Source organism: Tupaia chinensis, unplaced genomic scaffold, assembly GCF_000334495.1.
Source record: "Tupaia chinensis unplaced genomic scaffold, TupChi_1.0 Scaffold000217_1, whole genome shotgun sequence".
Lineage (NCBI taxonomy): Eukaryota > Metazoa > Chordata > Mammalia > Scandentia > Tupaiidae > Tupaia > Tupaia belangeri.
The window spans coordinates 7,186,855-7,198,672 of NW_006159692.1; the positions used below are offsets into that span (position 1 = coordinate 7,186,855).

At 42.8% G+C, this 11,818-nt stretch overlaps 1 protein-coding gene across 3 annotated transcripts in view; it reads right to left on the reverse strand.

Annotated features, from left to right (window-relative positions):
* Positions 1 to 6,578, reverse strand: part of ZNF239 (zinc finger protein 239) — an 18,975-nt gene extending 12,397 nt beyond the window's left edge. Inside the window, exon 1 of one of the 3 annotated variants that reach the window (XM_006147672.3) lies at positions 6,505 to 6,578. The gene's annotated coding sequence lies outside the window, so the exon portion shown is untranslated. Of the gene's footprint in view, positions 1 to 5,686; positions 5,813 to 5,891; positions 6,168 to 6,504 lie in introns of those variants that run through there. The other 2 variants (XM_006147671.3, XM_006147673.3) reach the window with 2 other exon arrangements.
* Positions 6,579 to 11,818: the final 5,240 nt, after the last annotated feature.

Consider the following 11,818-nt stretch of genomic DNA (forward strand, 5'->3'; position numbering starts at 1 on the left):
AAGAAGATTGAACCACAACAGAAAATAGATAAAGTACATGACACCGAACTGGTGAACTGGAATCTTATGACTTTTGACTAAAACATGATTTTCTTCTAGATTAATCTTCCAGATTAAGGATTTTTGTCTTGTCTTGAGCTGCCAATAGGTTCATGTACCTACTATTTGAACAGAATCCTAACCTGTTTCCTGGTTTTAAGTTTTAAGCAAAGGGACCAGCAGTTGGCATAATGGCTATGTCGTTGGACTCCCACGTAGTCAACCATGGTTTGAGTACTGGATCTGGTGGCTTAAACTCATGCAGGGCACATGTGCGTGTGTGCCCAAGATCCCAAGAGGACAATGAAGGAGAAGAGACTGCAACATGGCTATCCCCTCGGGGGGTGATTTCTCACTTTCTGTCTCTGTCTTTTTGGCAAGCACACACGCCCTATAGCAAAAACTTCTCCAAAAAAACTAAAAAAAAAAAGTTTTAAGCAAAGCTCTTTTGGTATTTTTACAATTATGATTTATTAAAGCTAAAACTGCTTTTCTTGAAATTAAAAATATATTTAAAAATACCTACTTAATGATCACAGTAAGCTATATAGTATCAATTAGGTGCTACTTTATAGTATATTCATTCTACTCAGAGTTTCACGCCTAAAGTGTGCACAGATATGTATATATCAGCTGAACTTACTACTGAAAGTAGTTAGATTAATTAAGATATTTTGTGAATCAGTAAAATATGGGTGAAAAAAAGGGAATGGAAAACAACTGCAGACACCAGAGATAGTATAGGAGGGGGGTGGGAAATGGCAGAAGGTGAGAAACAGGGAGAAAAATACATATATATATATATATGTGTGTGTGTGTGTATAAGAAATGGAAAATTATTTGTCGATGAAAATATGTATGATAAAGTCACCATATAGTGTATTCTGGATGGGAAATCACATTTTGTATGCTGTGATGATGCTCAGTGAATGAAAGTAAAATAAATAAGTAAATAAACATACTACTTACCATCTTCTAAACAGATTTTTATAAGAGCTCATTTCTCTTTCTACATATGTGAAGATTTTATTTGCCCAACAAAAAGATGGCCTTTCTGGTAGTGATGTTAAGAACCAAAAAAAATTTTTTTTTTCTTTCAGTCCAGCCTAATTTCTTTTCTTTTGATTAGTTATTTAATTAGGTTCTTGGCAAAAAATTTAGAACACCAATTTGTGAGGATAAACTCCATCTTTAAGGGCAAACATGGATCGCAGGTAGCCCTGGAGCTGAGGAACAGCTTTGATTTTTGGTAAAATTTGCAAGTCCACAGCACTCTGATCAATCTTGTGCTGCTCTGAAATCTTGTATTTCTCTTTCTCTGTGTCAAACAGCTCACCTTCCTGGTGTCTGGGCTTCTGCAGTTTCTTTTACTTGAAGTAAGCATCGGTAAGGTGCTTTGGGATTTTTACTTTGCTAATATCAATTTTTGTGGAGGTGGCAATGACAAATTTCTAGTGTGTTCTATACAGTGGAACTCAATTGAGAACCAGCAGTCCAGTCACAAGTAGCAAGCCACTGCTCAGCTGCTTCAGGAAAACCACTCTCTTGCCTCTGTGGTGTCCAGTGAGGATGCTCAGAATGGCCCCAGGAGTGGTGCAGGCTCGCAGCTTTCTCACATGCTGACTGAAGGGTTTTTTCCGTGGCTCAACAGCTTTTGAGGCTCATCTTCAGTAGGATAATACCTAGGCATTTTGTGCAGTTTAACCACCCGGGTACCACCATTCTTGTCTCCACCAACTGGTTTTGTGACAGCTGCAAGAACTTCTCCTTTTTCTTTTTGATCCTAGATCTGGTGGCTGAGTATTTCCTCTTGTACATGGCCTTCCTGGAATACATGGCAGACCGGGAGTATCTGCTGATGCCCCAGACTAGGAGGGGGTTTCGGCTGCAATGGGGCTTCCCCTTCTTGGGCTTTTTAGCCATGGGGTCACCCTTTTTAACCTTGCCACTGGCATCAGCCTTCTTGGCTTCAGGTTTTTTCTCCTTAGTATCCTGCTTTGCAGCTTTTTCGCCTGCCATCTTGTATGGTGGGAAAGAGAACTAAACTCCCTCTAATTTTTTTTGGTGGGTTTTTGTCATAGGGTATATGTACTCATTGAAACCAGAGACAGAGAGAGAGGGTAGTGAGAAATACCCACCTGCCCAAGAGGAGATGGCCACACTGCAATCCCTTTTTCATTCTCCTCTGGGAATTTTGGGTATGCATGCTCATGCACCCAAAGTGATTTTTTTTTTTTTTTAAGAGAGGTTTTTGCTATACGGTGTGTGCCCCCGCTGGGAAGACAGACAGAAAGCAAGAAATCACCCCCTAGGGAAGATAGCCATGCCACAATCTCTTCTCTTTCATTCTCCTCTCGGGATCTTGGACATGCATGTACATGTGCCTGGTGTGAATTTAAGCCACTAGATCCAGCACTCAAACTGTGTTCGACTACATGGGAGTCCAGCCACATAACCATTATACCATCTGTTAGTCCCCAGTGTGATTTTTAAGCTGCCATGTCCGGGACTCGAACCACAGTTAAAAGACACGGGAGTCCAGTGCATTAACCACTATGCTGCCTGTTGGCCCAAAAGATCATTTTATTAAAAAGGATTTATTGAGACCAGCAGTTAGTGTAATGGTTATGTTGCTGGACTCCCACGTAGTTGACCATGATTCACGTCCCTGACCTGGTGGCTTAAAACTCACGCCTGGCGCGTGTGCATGAGTGCCCAAGATCCCAAGAGGAGAATGGAGGAGAAGGGATTGTGGTGTGGCCATCCCCCTGGGGGGTGATCTCTTGCTTTCTGTCTCTCTGTCTCTCTCTGTCTGTCTGTCTGTCTGGTGAGCACACGTGCCCTATAGCATAAACCTCTCCAAAAAAAAAAAAAAAGGATTTATTTATTTATTTAATCGATTTGTTATTATTTTTTAATTTGACCAGACAGAGACAGAGAAAGAGAGAAAGCAAACAGCCAGTCGGGGAACTGAACTGCAGTCAGCCCTGTGGGAATCCAGTGCCTTTAACCCCCACACCACCTGCAGGGCCCCCAAGAAATCATTGTTTTAAAATTTTCATTTAGTAATTTAAAATTTAATGTGCCAGTTAAACTGTAGACATGACATGATGAAAGGAAACACAGCAACCAGAGCATAAAAAAAAAATAGGTTGCTTATCTACTGCTATGGTTTGAATGTGTCCCCAAATTTAGTATGTAGTGAACTTAATCCCCATATTCTTATGTTGATTTTATTTGGAGGTAGGGCTTTTGGGAGGGCATTAGGATTAGATAAAGTCATGGGGTGGGGCTCCCATCATGGCACCTGTGGTTCAGGAGGTCTGAACTGGTACAGGCTTGCTCTATCTCGCCATGTGATGCCTTCTGTCATGTCATGACACAGCAGAAAGCCTTCACCAGACACTGGCACTTTATCTTGGACTTCCCAGCCTCCAGAACCTTGAGTTAATTAAATCTTGATTTCTTTTTGTCTGTGTTTTTGCCAGGGAGCACATGAGCTTGCCAGAGGGAGCCAGAGAGAGAGAGGGAGAGAAGAAAGCACCCCTCAGGGGAATGGTCACATTGCAGTACCTTTTCCTCTCTCTTTTTGGGATTTTGGGAACACATGCACATGTGCCTGGCATGTTTTTTAAAGCTGCTGGGTCTGGGACTTGAACCATGAAGTTGGCCATCTGGAATCCAGCTGCCTTAACCACTAGATGATGAAGCTGGCCCTAAATCTCTACTCCCCATCCTCCTAGAAGGTGAGTGTGCTCACTTGGGGGGCATGGAGGAGAGGGAAGTAAGAAAGTACCCTTCACAGGGTATGAGCATACCTTAATCCTTTCTCCTTCATCTCTCCCTCCTTTTGGGATCTACTTTTTTTATAAATTACCAAGTCTGTGGTGTCTTTATAGCAACAGAAAAACAAACTAAGACATCTGCCTTAGAGACATTTACATCAAGTATGTAGAGATAATGCACTATAAATCTTTGTATAAACAAAAATTGAAAAGATTTAAAAGAAGTGACATTCTAGGGACTAGCAGTTAGCTTAATGGCTATGTTGCTGAACTCCCATATAGCTGACCATGGTTTGAGTCCTGGACCCTGTGGCTTAAACTCACACTGGGCACGTGTGCGTGTGTGCCCAAGATCCCGAGAGGAGAATGGAGAAGGGATTGCGGTGTGGCCATCCCCCCGGGGGGTGATTTCTCGCTTTCTGTCTCTCTGTCTCTGTCTGTCTGTCTGGCAAGCACACGCACCCTATAGCAAAAACCTCTTAAAAAAAAAAGAAGAAGAAAATGAAAATAGAAGTGACATTCTTAGGACCAGCAGATGGCAGAATAGCTAGGTCGCTGGACTCCCATTAGTCAACGGCAGTTTGAGTTCTGGACCTGGTGGCTTAAATTCGCATTGGCTGCATGTGCATGCATGCCCAAGATCCTGAGAGGAAAATGAAGGAGAAGGGATTGTGGTGTGGCCATCCCCTTTGGGGGTGATTTCTTGCTTTCTCTCTCTGCCTTTCTGGAAGCACATATGTCCTATAGCAAATACCTCTCCCCCCAAAAAAGTGACATTCTCCTTACAGCAGGAGTGCAAAGGAAGGAAACTTAGTCTCTGAACAGTGCAGATAATTGTGATGAACTGCCTGATTTGTCGGGAAAGTCACAATCCATTTTTGCATAGAAAAAAACCCAGAATAATACAGGATAATACATCATGACTTTCTCAACAATCTAATAATTACTCTGTTGCCATTTAATAAATTTTTCTTATGTTTTAAATAATTATTTAATTATTACTATTATTTTTAAATTTGCTATAGAGCACACATGCCCACCAGAGACAGATGGAGAGACAGAGAGAGGGAGGGAGGAGAGATGGGAGGGAGAGAGGGTAGGAGGGAGGGAGGAAGGGAGGGAGGGAAGGAGAGAGAGAGAGAGAGAGAGAGAGAGAGTGTGTGAGGATGTGAGAGTGTGAAAAAGCAAGCCATCAGGTCTGGGATTTGAACTGTAGTCAGTCATGTGGGAGTCCAGTACCCCAAGCACCATGCCACCTGCTATCTCTCAATTTTCTCATGTTTTAACTCTTTCATGGTTAATACATTATCATAATTATGTATTTTTTGTTTATATATAATCTGCTCATTATACCTAAATTCCTTGAAAGCATGGCAGTTTATAACTATTAGAATATTTACTTTCCAGAGACCACTTAGCACAGGCAGGAGAGTAACAGCTTTAAGTGACTTTCAATGTGAAGGAATGTCTGGCAGGGAAAGGGGGGCTTTGAGAGGACCAGGTACATCTCAGTGGAGTCTTCCAATGAAGATAAGTATGGCTCAGTGCTCTGAAGGGAGGACCAAAGTCATAGAGACAGGTAGGTACAGTAAAAATGAGGAATTTAAAGTGAGCAGACAGCCGTACAGGGCCTGGCGACGCCATTTGTTCTAATATTTCTAAGACGCCATTTGTTCTAATATTTCTATTTATAAAATACTGTATATCACACACTGAAGACAGATAGAAAGAGAAGAGCAACCCTCGGTGCAGAGACACCAGAAAGGCATCAAATTGATGCCGATGTTCTACCTTTGTCTCAAGAATGAAAAGTTCTATTTTCAAACAGATGGCATTTTAGAAGAAAAGAAACCCTAACTCACCTGGAACTTGTTTTTTCCTCCTTCTGGGAAAGCAGATTCCTGGAAAGGCTGAGTTAGCAAAGGAGAAAGAGCCAAGAAAGTCAAGCCCACCTTGCAGAATGCAGACTAGCCAGTCCTGCAAGACTGTGGGAAAAAGTTACTGGGTTCCAGCCGCAGCCGGACAGCCAACCCCTCCTCTCGCACCCCCCACGCCGCACTCCCTCACCTCTCCTACAGGTCCTCAGGCCCCAGCAACTCTAAGTCGGGCCCATTTCCTCAGACTCCCCGATTTCGATTTCGGGGAACTTTTCACAGGCGCTCTCGAGTTCTAAGTGTGCCTCTCGGGATGGATTTCGGTGGCCAAGGCACCTTCGCGCTCTCAATGTCGGAGGACCTGGGTCGCTTCTGGGATGCAGGGGATCAGCTACGGCCTCATTTCAGCAAGGGCAATGATGTCACAGGACCCCTCTCGGTCTCCTACCAACCAAGAACCTCCTCGAACACGGCCAGGTCACTAAGGAAAAAGGCCGGTGCGGCAACTATAACGCAGCCAGGCCGGCCCGGCCAGGCTCGCCGGACAGGGGAGGGGGCTCGCAGCCGGATCTCGCTCAGCGGTAGGGCCGCTTTCGGTGTGATCGTGGCCCCGGCAGAGGGGTGTAACAGCTCGGAGATGCAGCGCCGCACACGTGCGGCCCGGGCGGCGCCTCCGCGGGTCTCGCGTCCTCCCTCGGACGCCCGCCCAGCACCTGCCCCGCCACACCCGCACAGCCTGACGCCGGTGGCCTCTGCCAGCTGCGCGGAGAGCCAGTCGGCCTCACCTCCCACGTGGAATCCCGTACCTGGAAACGCCGGTTAGGGATACTGACTCGCGTCGCCCACGGCCTCGAACTACAAGTCCCAGCAGGCCGCGGGCGGCCACGCCCACTTCCGGCGTCGGTCCCGGGGCTTCCGGGCGCGCTGCTCAACCAGGCTTTGGCCTTGAGGAGTCTCCGTTTGGTTTATTCAGGTTATGAAAGAATTCTTTGGTGTCTTCTTTCTGGTGTTTTTAACTTTGTGTGTGTGTGTGTGTATTTTAAACAAACATATAAGAACTTTATTTAATTTTTTTTTAGTACAGTGTTGAAAATCTGTGGGCGGGCCAGCTCAGTAGCGTAGTGGTTAAAGGAGCGGGATCCCACATGGCTGCTCCTGGCTCCACAGTGCCCCAAATCCTGACAGGATGGAGAAATGAAAGAGAACGTGTTAAGGAATGGGTCAGTGTCTAGAAGCGTTGTGAAGTCCTTGGTTCTTTGGTTCCAGATCACTAAAATTAGAGATGTCGCTAGGCACAAAATGAAACTGCAATCACAAATTAAGTAGGTAGAAAAGAAGATTTAATAGGAAAGAAAGGAAAGTACACCCAAAAGACTCTTGGGCGGGCAGATTTCCAGATGGCAACCGAGCTTGGTACTGGTTACCTTTACTTTTATTACTAGTGGTCATGAATATTCATTGGTGGGAGGTCTTGTAGAGTGCTACTGAATGAATGACCACCAAAGCCAGATTAAGTTTAAAGGGAGTCTTTATTAGCTGGCCAGCGACTAGGGCCTGAGGCTCTGGTGCTGAGAGTCAGAACTGCAGCGCCAGTCAAAGTTTGGGGTAGCCTCTTATACGGGTCGGTTGCCAGGTGTGCAGGATTCCTATGCGAAAGCAGTTACAGAAGCTGAGTCAAGCAAGTTAATTATTTCTGAGGGGAGTGGGGTTTCCATGCAACCAGTTACATTGCTAAACAAAGGGCTTTCGGGCTAGTTAGCAAAGACAGTAGCAGGTTCAGGATTTCATCCGGGATGTGGTTTTAGCACTAGCTATTTTCTCATGGGAAGAGCAAGCAGGAATACAGAAGCAGACAGCCATGTTAGGGCTGGGTATAAAGTGGAGGAATATTTGTTCATGTGCAAAATCTAATATGCAGCCTTCCACAGTCTGTTACACTACTTATGTCCTTCATTTGAATTAGAATCCAGGCAAATTCTACTGCACAGGTAAAGAATGAAGAATTTGATTACTTAATTGTGCATGCCTAATGTGAGTCAGGTTGTTTTAATTAGACTGCCTAATTAGTTTATCGCCCTAGTGGAAATTAGGACGTTGACTAAAATGTCCTCTTGCCTTTCTCTTAGGGCTGCCCACTCATGACTAACTGCCTACCACAAAGGGATTAGGTGTAGTGTGGTGTGGTGGCCCCCACCCTCCTGCTCTGGCAAGCATAGGCACTCACTGGCAAGTAAAAACATAAATACTGTGAGTAAAGGATGTAAATACCGTCCATAATTTTGTCTTTACTTTTAGTTTTTCTATTTGGCACTTACACGTGAGAGAGAGAGAGAGAGAGAGAAAGAAATCACTGGTGGGGTGGGAGGGAGACACCCACCACCATTCCTTCTCTTGCATACTCCTCTTGGGATTTGGGGCAGGCACACAAGTGTGGTATGTTTTTCAAGCTGTGGAGTCTCCAGCAGCACATAGTTGGCTATATCGGATCCAGCAGCCTTAACCAACAGCCACTTGGCTGGCCCTATACAAATAAACTTTATAAACAAAAATAACACATATATGGGCCTGCAGTTTGCTTCTAAGAGCGTTTTACAGCAATTGCTTATGCCTTCTAGAGGTGGCACCAACATTCCTCTCAGCCAGCATTCCCATTGCTTCAATTTCTCACTAAGTAATACAGTGCTGCCCATTGGGCTCTCCCCAATTCCTTTTCTTCAGCTTATTTTGGAGATGAAAGAGCTGTTGCCTGGACTTCTATTTTATATTCGTCCATTTCCTTGGTGTATTAGTTCCCAGTTGCTGCTGTAACAAGTTATAAATTAGTAGTATACAACAAATACATATTTCTCTTATTTTTTTAGAGAGGTTTTTTGTTATAGGGCATACGTGCTCACTAGAGAGACGGGGAGAGACAGAGAAAGCAAGAAATCAAATGCATCATTTATTACTCCAATTCCCACTTTCCAGGAACCCAAGATTGTATGTCATCTGAACTGTTTTGCTTTCTATAATGCACAAATCAACCTAAGTTCTTGTCTTCCCAATACTAAACCACTTCTATGTTCTCACTTTTTCCACATGCAAGTAAAAGGCATATGATCATTCATATGATCATTCTTTTGCATATACCATTAAGTCTTGCCTCTCTCTCACTTATTTTTATTCTTCTGATAAAACAGCAAACTTGGTTGAATCTGACTCCATACTTACTGCCTGAAGGCCTGAAAAAAACACATAGCCCTGATGGTTGATCATACTTTTAAAAGTTTATGACCACTAAGTTCAAGTGGGACCATCATGCAACCTATCTTTCTACATTTTCTTACTGTTCATTTTCCTAATCGTCTTACTTCATAGCTTCTCTCTTCAGACCTCTAACAACTCCCATGTCACTGGTATCTGTTTATGACTTTGGTTTCTACTGAGAATAAAGAACTTCTGTTTCCTCTCACAAGCATATCTGCTCACCTCTCTGCATTGGCTGTAAGTTCTACTTTCCATTATGAATGAATAGCCACAATTTCTAGGTGAGAAAACTCTCCTCTTATACTCTGATCTTATTCCCTTTCTTATATATGAGGACATTTTTTTATCCTGTACCGAATTAACAGCATATGAATGAATATTCTGTAATATGAAGGGAAATCATAAAGTTCATGGAAAAATGGAATTAAAGTATGGATTTATTTTGGTGCAAACTTTTTTGAAATTCATGCATAGTTTTTCTTCTCCATAGTATACATTTCTCATGTACTTTTTAAAAAATAATTATTTTAATTAACTTTTTTTATTTATTATCATTATCATTATTATTTCCCAGTTTGATCAGAGAGAGAGAGAGGGAGAGAGAGAGAGAGGAAGTGAGAAAGCAAGCCACCAGGTCCGAGACTTGAACCGTGGTCGGCCATGTGGGAGTCCAGCGCCTTTAACCACCATGCCACTTGCCAGCCCCTCTCAAGTACTTTTCAAGACTGCTTTTGTCTTCTATAGCCCTTTTCCCCTGACCCTATTTCTCTCTAGCTATTGCCCCATTTCTCTGCTTCCCTTTTAATTCCTCAAAAAATTGCATCTAAGAATTGTTTCCAAGTCCTTTCCTCTTGAACCAACTGCAACTGAATGTTTTTCTTACCAATCTAGTGGTAAAATTATAAACTGTCAATGACCTGGGTAAAAAATATATAAATCAAAAACTTAGATCAGGAGAAATTGACAAATTACTATCATGGTGGAAAATTTTGACACATTTGTTACAGAAAAAAATAAACAATTATACATCTAGGATAGAGAAAGTCAGAAAAACATAGTTAACAAACTTGATTTAGTAGCTAAATGTAAGATAGTGGATCACCAAATCAGATAATACCATAGTTTTGAATGTGAAAGAATTACAAAAATTGATCCCATTAAGTTGGAAAGAAAATATTGGGGACCAGCAGGTGACGTGGTGGTTAAGGCGCTGGACACTCCCACATGGTTGACTACGGTTCAAGTCCTGGACCTGGTGGCTTGCTTTCTCACCTTCCCTCTCTTGCTCTGTGTCTCTCTCTCCAGTCAAATTAAAGTAAATGAATGAATAAATAAAAAAATTTAAAAAAAGAAATAAAATATCAACAGGTTTCGAGAAATTGATATTACATAGTCAACTTTCACTGATAAAAACAAACAAACAAACAAACAAAAACAAAAAAAAAACCCCACTTCAGATAGACTCTCTCTTGATGCTATCCAGCAAATGTATTGCCCACCAGGGTTCTGCTTTCATCTGCCAAAATGCCAAACTTTTTTCTGTCCCACCTGAAGGGTCTCAGCTAGTCCTTACATAGCCAAACTAGTCTCAAATCCAGAAAAGTACATGACAGCTTTCTGAAATATAACTATAGTTGGAGCCAAGGTATTTGGAATATTTAAACTATATATTGTGCTTTCAGATCAAAACAAATTAGAACACTCAAATGCATCATTTATGACTCCAATTCCCACTTTCCAAGAACCCAAGATTGTATGTGATCTGAACTGTTTTGCTTTCTATGGTGTACAGATCAACCTAAGTTCTTGTCTTCCCAATACTAAGGCCATTTCGTAGATGTAGATCACTGAGAATAAATGCAATATTCTTTGTCATGCTATTATTGGCAAACCCCAGGAAAAGCCAAATCATTGCCTCTTTTGGGACTTTATTCTCCAAAATTTCCATCCCTGGGAATAGAGTTGGGGGCAGGGGAGATGAGACAATCCAGAGGTCTACTCTAAAGTTCTAGGGAGAGAGAGATCATCAGATGATAAACAAAAGGATAGAGAGAGAGACTTGGAACTCACACCTTGACTAATGGGATAAGGACTTTTCTTGATTTTTGCTGGCTGCTATGAAAACCTCTGATTGCAGGACCAGCAGTTAGTGTAATGGCCATGTCGCTGAACTCCCATGTAGTCGACTGTGGTTCAAGTCCTGGACCCGGTGGCTTAAATTCATGCCGGGTGCGTGTGCATGCCTGCCCAAGATCCCGAGAGGAAAATGGAGGAAAAGGATTGCGATGTTGCCATCCCCCCTGGGGGGTTATTTCTCACTTTCTGTCTCTCTGTCTCCCTCTGTCTCTCTGGCTAGCGCACACACCCTGTAGCAAAAAAACAAAAACTCTCCAAAAAAACAAAACAACAACTGATTGCTTGCTATAGGAAAAGACCCACTTGAGAAAATATGTTCTTCATCAAGTGAGTAGGAGGAACACTGTACTTTTATCTCATCTGATCATCCTATACACCTTAGGTAGGCAGTGTTACCCCATTTTATAATTTTCACTAAAAAAATTTATTATAGGGCATGTGAACTCACCAGAGAGCAACAAAGTGAACAAGCAACACCCCCTGTGGGGAGAGCCATGCTGGAGTCCCTTCACCATTCTCCCCTCGGGATTTTGGGTATGCATGCATATATGCCTGGTGTGAATTTTAAGATGCTGGGTTTGGGACTTGAGCTATTGTCAATCATCTGGGAGTCCAGTGCCTTAATGACCAAGCCACCTGCTGGCCCTCAAATTAAAGTTTTTAATGAATGATACTGGGTTGATTATTCATCTGAGACAAACTTAGATCCCTTTGTTTATAGGATGTTAACTATATAAA